At 31.9% G+C, this 16138-nt stretch overlaps 1 pseudogene; it reads left to right on the top strand.

Moving 5' to 3' along the window:
- The first annotated feature begins 1328 nt into the window (after positions 1-1328).
- LOC136226049 (YTH domain-containing protein ECT1-like) lies at positions 1329-7816 on the top strand (annotated as a pseudogene).
- The last annotated feature ends 8322 nt before the right edge of the window (positions 7817-16138 follow it).

Genomic DNA, 16138 nt, shown 5'->3' with positions numbered 1-16138 from the left:
AAGTTTTAAATATCTTTATGTTTTTGTCTAATTATATTCAATAATATCATATTTTTTAATAAAATTTGTTGAATGCAGAAAGTAGGAGACGCACTCCACCACGTGTAAAAAATATTAAATAGATAAATAATTATAAATTTTTAAGAGTTAGGGTGAAATTTTTGAGTTATTGAATGCAATGGGATAAAAATAAAAAATTATTGAATATAATTAAATAAAAATAGAAATTATTAAATTAAATTGAAGGTGAATAATGAATCATTTGAAATTTGTCAAAAGTGAATTTTTGTAGCAAATTACATGGGTCAACAAATATATTAGGGCTAATAAATTTCATTTATTACTGTTTTTTAAAAAAAGGAAAAGAAAAAGAAAAGGATAAGCAATAGGACATAAGTAAGGGTCCAACTTTCAAAAAGTAAAAAAACAGAAAGCGCTTTGCTTAATTCCCTCTTAAAATTAAAAGCCACAACCCCTACATCCAACGGTCATCTACCACCATTTAAACTAATCTCTACCATCCGATATTTCCATTATTAGTCCATTTTCCCCTTCTCTTTCTTCTTCTTCTTCTATACTCTTTACCTCACACCCAGTCCCTTCACTGCTTTCCCTATTTGGAAAACCGCTTATACTGCTCAACTGGTTTTCCGGTCAACTCAGATCGGCTCTCTTGGCTTAGGTTTGTCCTCGATCCGTCGCTTTTATGTCCGTTTCTTATTTCTATTTCTTCTACGTTTTACTCTCTGTCACTATTTACATATATATGCGTACTGCGCAAGCAAAACTTTAAATATGATATACTAAAGACAAATTCTTCTTTATCCGTGGTTCAAGTTATTGATTTCGTTTTCTTAGTTTTCCATTTCGTAAATTGAATTTTATGTTTTCAATTTTCATTTTTCTTGCAATTTCTTAGCAAATCAGCTGACTTTCTTTTGTTGTTTGAAAGCATAAGAAAAATCGTGTTTGTGTGCTATAAGTAAGATATATGATGGAGCTCCGATTATTAATGAAAATATCTTCATTTAATAAATTATTGTTTTTATTTATTTTTATGGTTTGAGAACTTCTTAATATTCTTTTGATTTTAATCTAAAAGGACGAAGAAATCACTTTCAGAAGATAAGAAAGTAGAATCTTATGCTTTCCTTTTCATTAAATAATAGGAGTTGGAGGGGGTGGAATCGGAATCTCTTCCTATATTCGAGTAGGTTTGCTAACGTGCGCTTTGTGAATAGCGTGCAACCCGCGTTGTTTTTTTTCCAAATTGTATTATGGATTTTATTATTTATATAATACCGTTTGATTCTGTTACTATGAAGGAAGGATCAGTAACAGGAGATGTCTTAAGGCTTAAGTTTTATTAGAAAGAGAAAAAAATCTGAAGTGGTTGTCTTGTGTTAGGACTTTGCTCTTATAAAAAAAAGACTGGTGCTTTGTCTTTGACTGACTAAACCCTTTTTCTCTATTCTCATCTTTTCTGTTTTCTCTCTTTTCTCCTTCTCTGTTTGTAGGCTGTAACTTGGGCTCTTATTCATCTTCGATCGAGAATGGTCACTACTGGAGCTAAGCTCGAGAAACGTATCCTCTCTTATTTAGACTTTGCTTCTTAATTGGACTTCGTGTGCGTGTTATGCTTGATGCTTGCAGCTTTTCCTTTTTTGCCGTTTTTATGTGTCAACTTTTGTTTAGGCGATTTCTATGTTCTTTATATCTGCTTTTCATGTATCCTGTATATACAGAAAAATTGCAGTATAGAATCTATAGATCAAAAGGGTTAGTGGGGTCGGCTAGGCCTTGATATAAGAATAAAAAAAAAGTATGATATTTTGTATTTGCTTTTGGTTGGATTTATGTATTGAGTGCATCAATAATTGACAACTCAAACTCAATGCCATTGTGTTGTACCTGTAGAACAGAGCTTTTGTCTACTCATCCTCGTTAGAAATTTGATGAGCTTGAGTACAATATGTTCATTTGATGGCGAGCATTTCATTAATTTTGTTCATGAGCTTTTGGTTGAGTATCTCATTAATTATGTTCATTTGAATTCTTTTTAACACAAAACTATATAGTTTTGAAAATTTTAAAAAAAAAGTTTCACACAACTAGATAGTTTTTACATTTCACTCTTTATAGAAAGAACCAAACTTGTTTACACTAGCTTTTTCATGAATTTTATAATTGAGTTTGTTCATGAGCTTGTTCATGAATTTAAACTGAGTCTGCTTGTGAGCTTTGGAGCCGAGTTTCAACGTGCTCAAACTTGGCTCGTTTATAAGTTGAATTGAAAATGGTCGAGCTTTTATCGAGCCTACTTTGCTCATTTACAGCCCTAGTCCTTGCAAGTGTTTACGTATTTGATACAATTGTGTACTTTGTGCTTTTTTTTTCAAATCATGATTGTCTTTGATGAGCTTGAACAAGGATTTTCCTTGACTTTGTAATGCAGCTGAGCCTGTTCTTACAGGATTAAAGTCAGAGCTGATCAGTGAACTGGTTGAGCATGATGCGGTATGTTATTTTATCTATCTTGCTCTTGTTTTTCGTCGTCACGCAATCTTTTCTTGGTTAAGTGGCATTAGATTTATTGCTTTGAATTTCTGATCATTTTGCAGTGGCAACTTCCAGTTTGTGAGTTAGTGTATGATTTTTATTGGATTAATAAGGGTTTTAGTAAGAATCTGGGAAGTTTACTCTTTCTGTTTATAACATAGGTCCAGGGGTTGAAATACATGTGTCGCTAATATTCTTTACATCTTAAAGAAAGTCAGTGGTTGATCAAAATTCTCTCGATCACAACTTTACGGCTTTGTATATCTCTAGTCACACACATTACACAAATTTGTTCTTGTATTTGTGAGAGGATTATGATGGCAATAAGGCTCTCTCTTAAAGCTTGTAACTTGTTACTATATGATCATCTCAATTTTTTTGGAACATTTTGGTTTTCAGGCTTCTGCAAAAGAAAGAAAACCATCTTACTCAACCTCATCTGGGCGTGCTAAACTTAATCCCAAAAGTGAGGGAAATGGTACTAGCATCAAGGGAGGGGCTGATCAAGCGTTAGCTGGAGAGCACGGTATTAACAACCCACCTACTAGCAGTTACAGTTACTATTACCCAGGTGAGGTATTGAGGCAGTTACATGCTCTTGTATACAATCTCTTGGGCATATGCAAGCTTATTAGTCTATTGAGGCAGTTAACCCAATGCTGGAAATTAAATCATGTACTTGATCTTCGTTTAAGGTTAAGGCTTAGTTGGATTAACTTAAACCTTCTTCAAGTTCACAAACAAAAGTTCTTCTGGAAGTTGAATAGTGTACTAAAGTTAGTCTTCATTTTATTGACGGGAGTTGACTTTTATAACTGCCATGTTTTAGCTTTTAGGCTGGGATTACAATTACATGAAAAAAAGGGAAAATTCAGGTTGCGCTGTTGCAATTAATGCTCTGTATCTGTACAATGAGGTTTGTTATTTATTGGTTTTCGATTTATCTTTCTTAGAGTAGTTAAAGAACAAAAAAAAAATCATTCACTTGGCATGTCTTCATGTCCAGTAACTTAAACAGAACTTCTACTGCAAGATAGAGATACGATTACTTGTCAGATTGAGTTTGTCTCAGCCTCCAAGACATAAAATTAATTTGTATGAAAAAAAAAGATTTTTGGTTTCCACTCTAGACTAAGTTTCTTTCAGATGGGTAGTTATGTTGATTTTTATGCTGTATTGCTTTTGGGACTTTATCTACTCAGTGGAGGGCTATTGGTAGAACCTGGTGAGAATATTGTCCACCATCGTCCATGGAATGCTTTATATGGCTCGTGGATTGTTAGGGAGAGCTATAATGCTTCTTAGAATTGAAGTACTTTGACTTTTTGATTAAGGAAGATCTTTTGTGCTTACCTTAGAGTTAATTGGCTTCTAAAACTAGATGGTGGTTGAAATGCTGATTGCTAGGGTAGACGAGATGTTGATATGGTGGACTGGTTATGTGGGATTAAGCTAATGGGGCGTGTAGATGAGATGTTGACATGCTGGTGATTTTTTTTGCTAGTGGTGGGAACTTGATCGCAAATATAATTGACTGAATGTAAAGAAGTAGTCCTAATGTGATAAAAGTTGCTGCAGTGAAATGGCATAAGTTGGATCTCTTTGATTTCTCCAGACTTCATCACTGTGCTTGATGCTCATAAGATCTCAAATACATTCCATAGGAATATTATAATATTTTGCAATTTCTCGATTCTCGTTATTTCATCTGCATCTCTGAATTTACAATTTGAAAAATGTTGTTTTGTTAGTTTTTGAAAGGCATTCTGTGCTGCAGGATATAATGGTTCCTTCACACAAGTGGATGATCATGGTTACTTTCAAGTGGATGGGCCTCATATGGTATGTGTTTAACATTTACTAAGAAATATGTTGGCTAGAAAAGTTGGCAAAAATACGCGTAGTTCTGTTAAGTGATCAGTTTTTCTTATGTGATTAACTAACTACATGCATTTATACATCTGCTTCTCATTGGTATGTAATATAAAAGTTCTTTTTATTGGTTGACCATTTCAGGGAATGCAACCAGACAATGGATCAGTATTGTATTATTTACCTGGCTATAACACATATTCGGCTGGGTCAGTAGTTGGCATTGATGGGCAGAGTGTTGGTCAACAGCCATATTATTCTTCTGGATACATTCAGCATCCAGTTTCCTATGGGTCAGAAGCTGTGCCTTGTTATTCATGGGATTCCACATATGTCGGAGATGTCTCAAATGAAAATATTGGTTCTGAAAATGGAAAATATGGTTCAGGCTACACTTTTGCTAAGTCAAATAGTTTCAGCTCAACGAAACCTAATGGTAACAATGGTGTGAAATCTTGGAAATCAACACAACCAGTCAGACCTTCAAACAAGGTATATACATATCTGCAGGACATTTACAATGTTAAGACTTATTTGAGCCGCCACTTTTTATTTGCAATCTTATTAAAAACAAAAATCCTTAGGACTCAATCAGAATATAGGCTAAACGAGTTAGCTGATTAGTTGGACTTGCAATCAGCATTTCAACCACCATCTAGCGGCGGAGACCAATATGTAGATCATCGTTGCATTAATTCTGTCCGTTAGGAATTTAAATAGTTTCAATTTAAAATGTTATAATTAAAACTTTATTATATGATGTGGCAATGACTTTGGCAACTCTCAAAGAGGGCATTCTATTGGAGATGCTTTTAAGGACTAGGGGACTGAGTAAGTGGATATGAATTTGATATAGTGTATTCTGATCAAATGTTAGGATAATATCTAATAACGCCCTTGCTAGCTTGGAGGATGTTGGAGAAGAGTCAATCAACTCTAATCAGCTAGTCTATCTTCTGATTGATTATTGTGTCCTAAGGATTTTTGTTTTAATAAGATTTAAATTGCTTGAAGAATTGAAGATAAAAAGTGATGGCTCAAGTGAGAGAAAGAGTTCTATCGTCTTCAATTCTTTTATATATATATATATATATATATATATATATATATATATAGTGGTTTTAAGCAGGGTTCGGAGTAAATAGGAATTTAAAACTCTTACTACTAATAATTTTTTTTTTCTTTTTTAAGAATCTTACTACTAATAATAATTGAATTCTTAGGTAACCTCTCAAATTCTTAAAACACTATACCATAAATACACTTGTTACATTTTTTTTTTAAATAAATAAATAATATAATTATCTTTATCTTCTGGAATTAAATTATTATTTATTTTATTATTATTTCTATACTAAAATGATTATGATGCATGCATGTATTAATATCTACATTAATTATTTTGCGGATCGTTACAATTCTTCCCTTTCAAAAAAAAATTTCGTGAAATTTATGTACCAAAAATATCGAAGATTAATGAATCGCTCAGAATACTGGCCCAGCTTCTTTTTTTGACGTGCCTGGAGTAGTTGTAGGGTCGGTTTAGGTCTTACTTTTTATATTTGTAGGTGTTCCAAAAGGATCAACTCTGGAAGTTTGTTGTACGATTCGGTGATCAATTCTTACTCAAGCTCTGAATCGTTTGCTGATATAAACATTTTGTGTCGCAGGTATCAACTTTGGCTGGTTCTGATTTCTCGGCTGGCCTCATGAAGGGATACAATAATGATAGAAATTTTTCTTCATATTCTTCCCATAAACAAGGTTCATTCTCACAGAATGTTCCTATGAACTATAGACAAAATGGAAGAATTTGGAATGGGAACGATAGAAATATATCAAGAGACAAATTCCCTAGGAACAGTGATCTGGAGACCTCGACTGAATTAACTTGCGGTCCAAGGGCATCTAGCAAAATTGCACCCTTGGAATCACCTGTCAAGGAAGATTTGGGAACTACAGTAAGAAGGGATCAGTATAATCAACCAGATTTTGAAACTGTGTATACAAATGCCATGTTCTATGTTATCAAATCTTACAATGAAGATGACATTCATAAGAGCATAAAGTATAATGTATGGGCTAGTACCCCAAATGGAAATAAAAAGCTAGATGCAGCGTTCCGTGATGCAGGACAAAAGTCAACTGAATCTGGCACAAAATGTCCAATTTTCCTCTTTTTTTCTGTGAGTTGAATAGCATCTCTTCTTTAGTCTATTGCAGGTTGTATGCTCTGAGACAATCTCATGATTCACCCACTCTTGTCTCGTTTTGATCGTAATTCCAGGTTAATGGAAGTGGACAGTTTGTTGGGATAGCTGAAATGGTTGGGCAGGTGGATTTTGATAAAGACATGGACTTTTGGCAACTTGACAAATGGAATGGTTTCTTTCCAGTTAAATGGCATGTCATAAAGGATATTCCTAACAATCAGCTGCGACATATTATTTTAGAAAATAATGAAAGGAAGCCTGTAACTTTCAGCAGGGACACACAAGAGGTATCCATCTTCTATTTCATTCTTTTGAAATTCTATTTTCAATTTTATACTAACCTTCTTCCGTGGAAGCCTCTCTGGTCCTTGAGAAGTGTATTATCGTCTGTTTACTGTCTTCTTTTAAGAAAATATGGGCGTAGCTGGAAACATTTAAGAGTTGAAAACATTCTGTTGGTATTATTATTTTGAAAGTCTGCCAAGTTAACAATGAATGAAAACATGATGCGAGATTCATTATTCCCCATCCCTTGCCTCTTCAACATTACTGAATTTGATGTGTTGGTGTAATAACTTTCAGATACCACTGAAGCAAGGTTTGGAATTGCTGAAAATTTTCAAGAATTATTCAGCTAAATCATCGTTAGTAGATGACTTCAATTTCTATGAGAATCGAGAGAAGGCTTTTCATGCTAAGAAGAGCTTTAATAAGCCTGCAACTCTTAGAATGGAACATACAAATGTTGATTTTGCTGTAAGTTTCCCCTTTTCTGGACTTGATTAGTCTTTATGGTAGGAACAGACCATGATACTTCATTTTATTTCTTGGTGTAGAATAACAATAAAGTCGGAGACGATGAAGATGAGTCGGGAACTGAGAAAATAATTAGTCCCTCTTCTATCATTGATCTGACTAGGAATCTGTCGCTCAACGGATGCAATCAGAAGAGTAATATTATGTAAAGAAGGAAATAGAAAATTCAGTTGGTCATAAAGGGAGCTCAAGATTAAGTTTTTATTTGGTTTAATTTATCATCCTTTTGTCCATTTAAAGCCAGTTAAAAGAAGGCTGTTTATTTATTCTTTAGATTAGAGTTGTATTTTTCTATTTTTGTTGGTGGTTCCTTTCCTCATACATTATGTTTCAATATAAATTAGCATTTGCAATTATGTTACAAGATTCAATAATAAGTTTGTCCTGCTGATGAATCATTTTGTTTATCACAAAATGTGTTCATAATGTTTATATTTCTTGTCTTTTAATTTTGATGATCCAATGTATGACATTAATGAAGGTGGTGAGCATAGGGATGCAAACGGGGTGGGACGGGGCGGGGAATGCATTTCCCATCCCCATCCCTGACTAGTCGGGGATTCTCCGTCCCCATCCTCGCGAGTTTGACGGGGACAGATTTGTCCCCCATCACCGTTTAAAGATACATTTTCCCTATTCCACATCCCAGTCCCAGCGGGGAATCCCCATTTATATTTTTAAAAAATAAGTATATATTTCTTTTCTCTGTCTCCTTTCTAATTCTAGGTTTTGTACGAAAGAATGGCAGAGATGCTATGCTTTTAGTTTAGTTTAGGTTAGGAAAAATATCCATTTATTCCTTGGTTATTTATCCCATTTAATTTTTTATTTGAAAATAAGTCTGTTTAATTTAAGCTAAATGTTATAAATTATAATATTTAATGTATAATTTTAATTATAATGAGGAATAATTGGGGATTCGTCAGGGATTCCCCATCGAGGATTAACGGAGCGGGGTCGGGGATACCATTCCCCATTCTCGTCACGAGTGATAAAATTATCCCCGTCCCCGTCCCATGGGGATTCTTATTGGTGATTCTCCATCCCCGCCGAGGCAGGTCACCGACGGGAACGGGGAATCCCTGCCCCACTTGCATCCGTAGGTGAGCAATTCTCAAATTCATTTTGGTCTTAAGTTTGGGAGAAATTCTAAAATGCAAGCAATGTAATATAACTACTCTAAAACTTGTTCGGTTTGCAGGAAAAATGTCTGTCGCGATCGTGACAGGTACTTTTCTTGTATTATTTTCTTTTGCTCCTTTGCATATCTTTTGCTCGTTTTATGCCGTTATTCTTTAAATGTGAATTTTCATCCGTGTTTAACTTGTTTCTGTTCAAATCATAAACAAACAAGTGAAATCTTTCCAAAACATTTAATAAAGTGAGCTAAATGTATGAATATGAACGTAAAAATGCATATGAAAATAGGTAAATTTCAGACATATCATTAAGGAAACAATTTAACAGGAGCAAGAGGTTTGTTCTTGGAAGCTAGAATTCGAGTCTGGTTTATATTTAAAGTTTTTGCAAGTTGTAGATTTTAAGCGTCGCCTGGAAGACCCGAGGGGATGAAATCGTTGGTCGATCGTGTGTTATCAAAACGAATTCGATGTGGGAATCGAACAACTCGGCATGACCGGAGTTCGGAGATATGTAGAGTCGCTACCCGGTTTAAACGGGAAAAAGTAACCGAAGGAGCAATCTCCGTTGTTACACAAACTAAGAACGCAACCTGAGGACAAAGGAAGGCGACAACAGCTAAGGGAGAGGAACTGAGAGGTTGCCTTGTGTAGTCTCTAATCTTTAGTTTAGGGTAAACTAGTGTAGGCAGAATTTTGTCTCTGGTATTGTGTGTTAGGTTTATCTTCCATAGCTTTCTATGTATGGCTAGGCTAAACCTAAACCCTAATCTTAACCTTAACAGATCAGGTTACAACTAGGCCATAAATGGATCAGTAAATGGGATAGGGCTCGTTTATTCCATTTATTTCTACATCTTCTACTCGCATATAACAGAAACATATTCCATCATATTGTCTCGTTCATACTCGCAAATAGTTCGTGTGATCGGCATACAATCGAGAACTCAAACGTTTTATACTCGTTGAAGATATACAACCTCTTCTTTATGTTATCAAGGCAAAGATCTCAATCTAAGAGAATGCACAAATGTTGATTGAGCAGGAGACTTGGAGGAGAGGAAGTCCACATCGGATATGTATTCTTTCTTGGGAATGATGCCATTTCATTAAAGCTGAGTACATATCGTATTCATTAGAAATTCAAGAGGTAGTTTAGTTGAATAGGTTCCTAAACAATCTAAATGTTAATTACTACCTCTAATACTCCAGTCATAGTTAAAAGTGATAATCAATCTGTTATTGCTTCCGTTAAGGATCACAGATACCATAACAAGACAGAGCATATAGAGATTAAGTACCACTTTGTCAATGACTTCATTGCATGTAAAAAAATAGTATGAAGTATGTGTCGACTCATGACATGATTGCGCATCCTCTTACCAAATATGTCAATAGAAATGTTTATATTAAATATGTTTGATCCCAAAGATTGCATATGATCTAGGAATACTTTTATGGTTTCATGTATTTTATGGACATGATTTATTAATAAAGGTTTCATATATTCAAGTGCAATTTTTTTGTTAATGTTCGGTATTATATATTACAATGCATGCCAGACAGAAAAGTAGTGCACTCACATAAGCGTTTACTTTTGTTTATCACATGGTGACAAATAGAAGGATGAGGCTGTTATTAAACAATTCGAGAGCATGTTCAATAATAGAAGCTACATTGCAGAAGGTATAAAAGCAATTTCATCATGATGCAAGATGATGACATGTACTAAATGTCTATGAAACAAATTAAATGTAATCTGAAAGGTAAGTTAGAGACAACTTAAAGCCTTATATATATATATATATATATATATATGGGGTTGGTTTCAATGGTGAGCACTAAATTATCTCCATGGATGGTGAGTGTTTAATATCCATTGGATCAAGATCTAATGGTCCATGATTTAAGTTGTGATTTAATATTAAAATGGGTTTTACCTGATGACATGTCAGTTGTAACTTGGAATATTGTGCTTTGAAAAACGTTTTCTCTTTTCTCAAGATATAACCAACTTCCAAGAAATAATTTTTTTCCGGATGTTTTTATTTTACATAAGAAAACATCTTCTTTTAAGTAATTTTGTATCCGTCTAATCAATGTTATATGCATTAAATCTTAATAAATGATTATTCATTGGGAACACGAAAAGCTTGACATTGAGAATGTACAATATTATTTATTATAACTAAATTAAACATTAATGATGTTCTAATTAATGGTGTTGTCCCCCTATTTATTACCTTAGAATTGTAAGCTCAATTTATAAATTTCTAGGATTGTAAACTCAATTTGTAAATCCTTAGGATTCCAAGATCAATTTGTAAATCCTTAAATTTTTTTTATTTCTTTAAGCATTCATTTATTTATAAACAATTAAACTTACAATCTCTATAATTCATATATTCTAATGCCACACTAATGACAATAATAAATGTCTAATGTCATCCATATAGATGTCGTATTAAATACTACTCCCTTCATGCAATTGATTTATATCCTCACACAAACGTAATGTAAATATCATTGAACAGAAAATTTTACGGAACTGAAACATCACTGAACTGAAACATTACTGAACTGAAATATTACTAAACTGAAACATCGCTGAACTGAAATATTTTGAATAGAAACATCACTCAATTGAAACATCACTCAACTGAAACATCACTGAACTGAAACATTACTGAACTGAAACATTACTGAACTGAAACATCACTAAACTGAAACATCACGAAACTGAAATATCACTGAGCTGAAATATTCCTGAACTCAAATATTACTAGACTGAAACATTACTAAACTAAAACATTATTAAACTGAAACTTCACTCAACTGAAACATTACTGAACTGAAACATTACTGAACTGAAACACCATTGAACTAAAATATTACTAAACTGAAACATTACTGAACTGAAATGTCACTAAAATGAAATATTAATTAATTGAATATCACTAAACCGAAACATCACTCAACTGAAACATTACTGAACTGAAATATTTCTGAACTAAAATATCACTGAACTGAAATACTACTAAACTGAAACATTACTCAACTGAAACATTACTCAACTGAAACCTCATTAAACTAAAACATTGTCGAATTGAAACATTACTAAACAGAAACATTATTGAACTGAAACATTACTGAACTGAAATATTACTAAACTAAAACATCATTGAACTGAAATATCACTGAACTGAAACACCACTAAACTGAAATATTACTAAATTGAATATCACTGAACCAAAACATCACTGAACAGAAACATCACTGAACTAAAATATCACTAAACTTAAACATCACTTAACTGAAATATTACTAAACTGAAACCTTACTCAACTGAAATATTACTAAATTAAAACATCATTGAACTGAAATATTACCGAATTAAAATATTACTAGACTGAAATATTACTGAACTGAAATATTACTGAACTAAAACATCACTAAACTAAAATATTACTAAACTGAAACGTCACTAAATTGAAACATTACTGAACTAAAAGATTACTAAACTGAAACATCAGTGAACTGAAATATCACTGAACTGAAATATTATTGAACTAAAACATCACTGAACTGAAACATCACTGAACTGAAATATCACTGTACTAAAATATTACTGAACTGAAATATCATTGAACTGAAACATTACTGAACTCAAAGATTACTAAACTGAAACATTACTAAATTCAAATATTACTGAACTGAAATATTACTGACTTCAAACATAACTGAACTCAAACATCACTCAACTGAAGCATTACTGAACTGAAACATTACTAACCTGAAACATTGCTAAACTGAAACATCACTGAACTGAAACATTACTGAACTGAAATATTACTGAACTAAAATATCACTGAACTGAAATATTACTAAACTGAAACATTAATCAACTAAAACATCACTGAACTGAAATATTACTGAACTGAAATATTACTTACTTCAAACATAACTGAACTCAAACATCACTCAACTAAAATATTACTGAACTGAAACATTACTAACCTGAAATATTACTAAACTGAAATATTACTGAACTGAAACATCACTGAAACATTACTGAACTGAAATATTTCAGTTCAGTAATGTCTAAAATATTTCAGTTCAGTAATGTTTCAGTGATGTTTCAGTTCAGTGATATTTCAGTTCAGTAATGTTTCAGTTCAGTAATGTTTCAGTTTAGTAATATTTCAGTTAAGTGATGTTTAAGTTTAGTGATATTTTAGTTTAGTGATGTTTCTGTTCAGTGATGTTTTGGTTCAGTGATGTTTTAGTTCAGTAATGTTTCAATTCAGTGATGTTTCAGTTCAGTGATGTTTCAATTTAGTGATGTTGCTATTTAGTAATATTTAAGTTCAGTAATGTTTTAGTTGAGTGATGTTTTAGTTCAATAATGTTTCACCTTAGTAATGTTTTAGTTTAGTAATGTTTGAGTTTAGTAATATTTTAGTTTAGTGATGTTTCAGTTTAGTGATATTTTAGTTTAGTAATATTTAGTTCTAGTGGTGTTTTAGTTCAGTGATATTTTAGCTTAGTAATTTTCGGTTTAGTAATGTTTCAGTTCAGTAATATTTTAGTTTAGTAATGTTTCTATTAAGTGATGTTTCAGTTCAGTAATGTTTCACTTTAGTAACGTTTCAGTTCAGTGATTTTTCATGTCAGTAATGTTTCAGTTTAGTCATGGTACAGTTCGGTTATACTTTAGTTCAGTGATTGTTTCAGTTCAGTGATGTTTTAGTTTAGAGATGTTTCAGTTCAATAATGTTTCAATTTAGTAATGTTTCAATTCATTGATGTTTCAGTTCAGTGATGTTTCAATTCAGTGATGTTGCTGTTTAGTAATATTTAAGTTCAGTGATGTTTTAGTTCAGTAATGTTTCAGTTCAGTGATGTTTTAGTTCAATAATGTTTCGCCTTAGTAATGTTTTAGTTTAGTAATGTTTGAGTTTAGTAATGTTTGAGTTTAGTAATATTTTAATTTAGTGATGTTTCAGTTCAGTGATATTTCAGTTTAGTAATATTTAGTTCTAGTGATGTTTCAGTTCAGTGATGTTTTAGCTTAGTAATTTTCGGTTTAGTAATGTTTCAGTTCAGTAATATTTCAGTTTACTAAAGTTTCTATTAAGTAATGTTTCAGTTCAGTAATGTTTCACTTTAGTAGCATTTCAGTTCAGTGATTTTTCATGTCAGTAATGTTTCAGTTTGGTCATGGTACGGTTCAGTTATGCTTCAGTTCAGTGATTGTTTTAGTTCAGTACTGTTTCAGTTCAGTGATGTGTCAGTTGAGTAATGTTTAAGTTTAGTAATATTTCAGTTCAATGATATTTTAGTTCAGTAATGTTTCAGTTTAGTAATATTTCAGTTTAGTAATGTTTCAGTTCAGTAATGTTTCAGTTTAGTGATGTTTTAATGTAGTAATATTTCAGTTTAGTGATGTTTCAGTTTAGTAATATTTCGGTTTAGTGATGTTTTAGTTTAGTAATGTTTTGGTTCAATGATGTTTCAATTCAATGATGTTTTAGTTCGGTGATGTTTCATTTCAGTGATGTTTAAGTTTAGTGATGTTTCAGTTCAGTGATGTTTCAGTTTATTAATATTTCAGTATAATGATGTTTCAATTCAGCTATGTTTCAGTTTAGTAATGTTTAAGTTTAGTGATGTTTCAGTTTAATGATGTGGCAGTTCAGTAATGTTTCAATTCAGTGATATTTTAGTTCAGTAATATTTTAGTTTAGTAATATTTCATTTCAGTGGTGTTTCAGTTTAGTAATATTTCAATTCAGTGATGTTTCAGTTCAGTGATGTTTCAATTCAGTGATGTTGTTGTTTAGTAATATTTAAGTTCAGTGATGTTTTAGTTCAGTAATGTTTCAATTCAGTGATGTTTTAGTTCAATAATGTTTCGCCTTAGTAATGTTTTAGTTTAGTAATATTTTAGTTTAGTGATATTTCAGTTCAGTGATATTTCAATTTAGTAATATTTAGTTCTAGTGATATTTCAGTTCAGTGATGTTTTAGCTTAGTAATTTTCGGTTTAGTAATGTTTCAGTTCAGTAATATTTCGGTTTAGTAATGTTTCTATTTAGTAACATTTCGGTTCAGTAATGTTTCAGTTCAGTAATGTTTCACTTTAGTAACATTTCAGTTCACTGATTTTTCATGTCAGTAATGTTTCAGTTTAGTCATGGTACGGTTCAGTTATGTTTCAGTTCAGTGATTATTTCAGTTCAGTAATATTTAAGTTCAGTGATGTCTTAGTTCAGAGATGTTTCAGTTCAGTAATATTTCAATTTAGTCATGTTTCAATTCATTGATGTTTCAGTTCAGTGATGTTTCAATTCAGTGATATTGTTGTTTAGTAATATTTAAGTTTAGTGATGTTTTAGATCAGTAATGTTTCAGTTCAGTGATATTTTAGTTCAATAATGTTTCGCCTTAGTAATGTTTTAGTTTAGTAATGTTTTAGTTTAGTAATATTTTAATTTAGTGATGTTTCAGTTCAGTGATATTCCAGTTTAGTAATATTTAGTTCTAGTGATGTTTTAGTTCAGTGATGTTTTAGCTTAGTAATTTTCGGTTTAGTAATGTTTTAGTTCAATAATATTTCAGTTTAGTAATGTTTCTATTAAGTGATGTTTCAGTTCAGTAATGTTTCACTTTAGTAACGTTTCAGTTCAGTGATTTTTTATGTCAATAATGTTTCAGTTTAGTCATGGTACGGTTCAGTTATGTTTCAGTTCAGTGATTGTTTCAGTTCAGTAATGTTTAAGTTTAGTAATATTTCAGTTCAATGATATTTTAGTTCAGTAATGTTTCAGTTTAGTAATGTTTCAGTTCAGTAATATTTCAGTTTAATGATGTTTTAATGTAGTAATATTTCAGTTTAGTGATGTTTCAGTTTAGTAATATTTCGGTTTAGTGATGTTTTAGTTTAGTAATGTTTTGGTTCAATGATGTTTCAGTTCGGTGATGTTTCAGTTCAATGATGTTTCAGTTCAGTGATGTTTTAGTTTATTAATATTTTAGTATAGTGATGTTTCAATTCAGCTATGTTTCAGTTTAGTAATGTTTAGGTTTAGTGATGTTTCAGTTTATGATGTGGCATTTCAGTAATGTTTTAATTCATTGATATTTTAGTTCAGAAATATTTTAGTTTAGTAATATTTCAGTTCAGTGATGTTTCAGTTTACTAATGTTTCAATTTAGTAATATTTGAGTTTAGTGATGTTTGAGTTCAGTGATGTTTCAGTTTAGTAATATTTCAATTCAGTAATGTTTCAGTTCATTAATATTTCAGTGTAGTAATGTTTCAGTTTAGCGATATTTCAGTTCAGTGATGTTTCAGTTTAGTATTGTTTCGGTTTAGTGATGTTTTAGTTTAGTAATGTTTCGGTTTAGTGATGTTTCAGTTTAATGGTGTTTCAGTTCAGTGATATTTCAGTTCAATGATGTTTCAGTTTAGTAATATTTCAGTTCAGCTATGTTTCAATTTATTAATGTTTCGGTTTAGTGATGTTTTAGTTTAAT

This window comes from Euphorbia lathyris, chromosome 4 (assembly GCF_963576675.1).
Source record: "Euphorbia lathyris chromosome 4, ddEupLath1.1, whole genome shotgun sequence".
NCBI lineage: Eukaryota > Viridiplantae > Streptophyta > Magnoliopsida > Malpighiales > Euphorbiaceae > Euphorbia > Euphorbia lathyris.
Note: the sequence above shows the minus strand (reverse complement) of the source record. Positions and strands in the feature narration are given on the sequence as shown.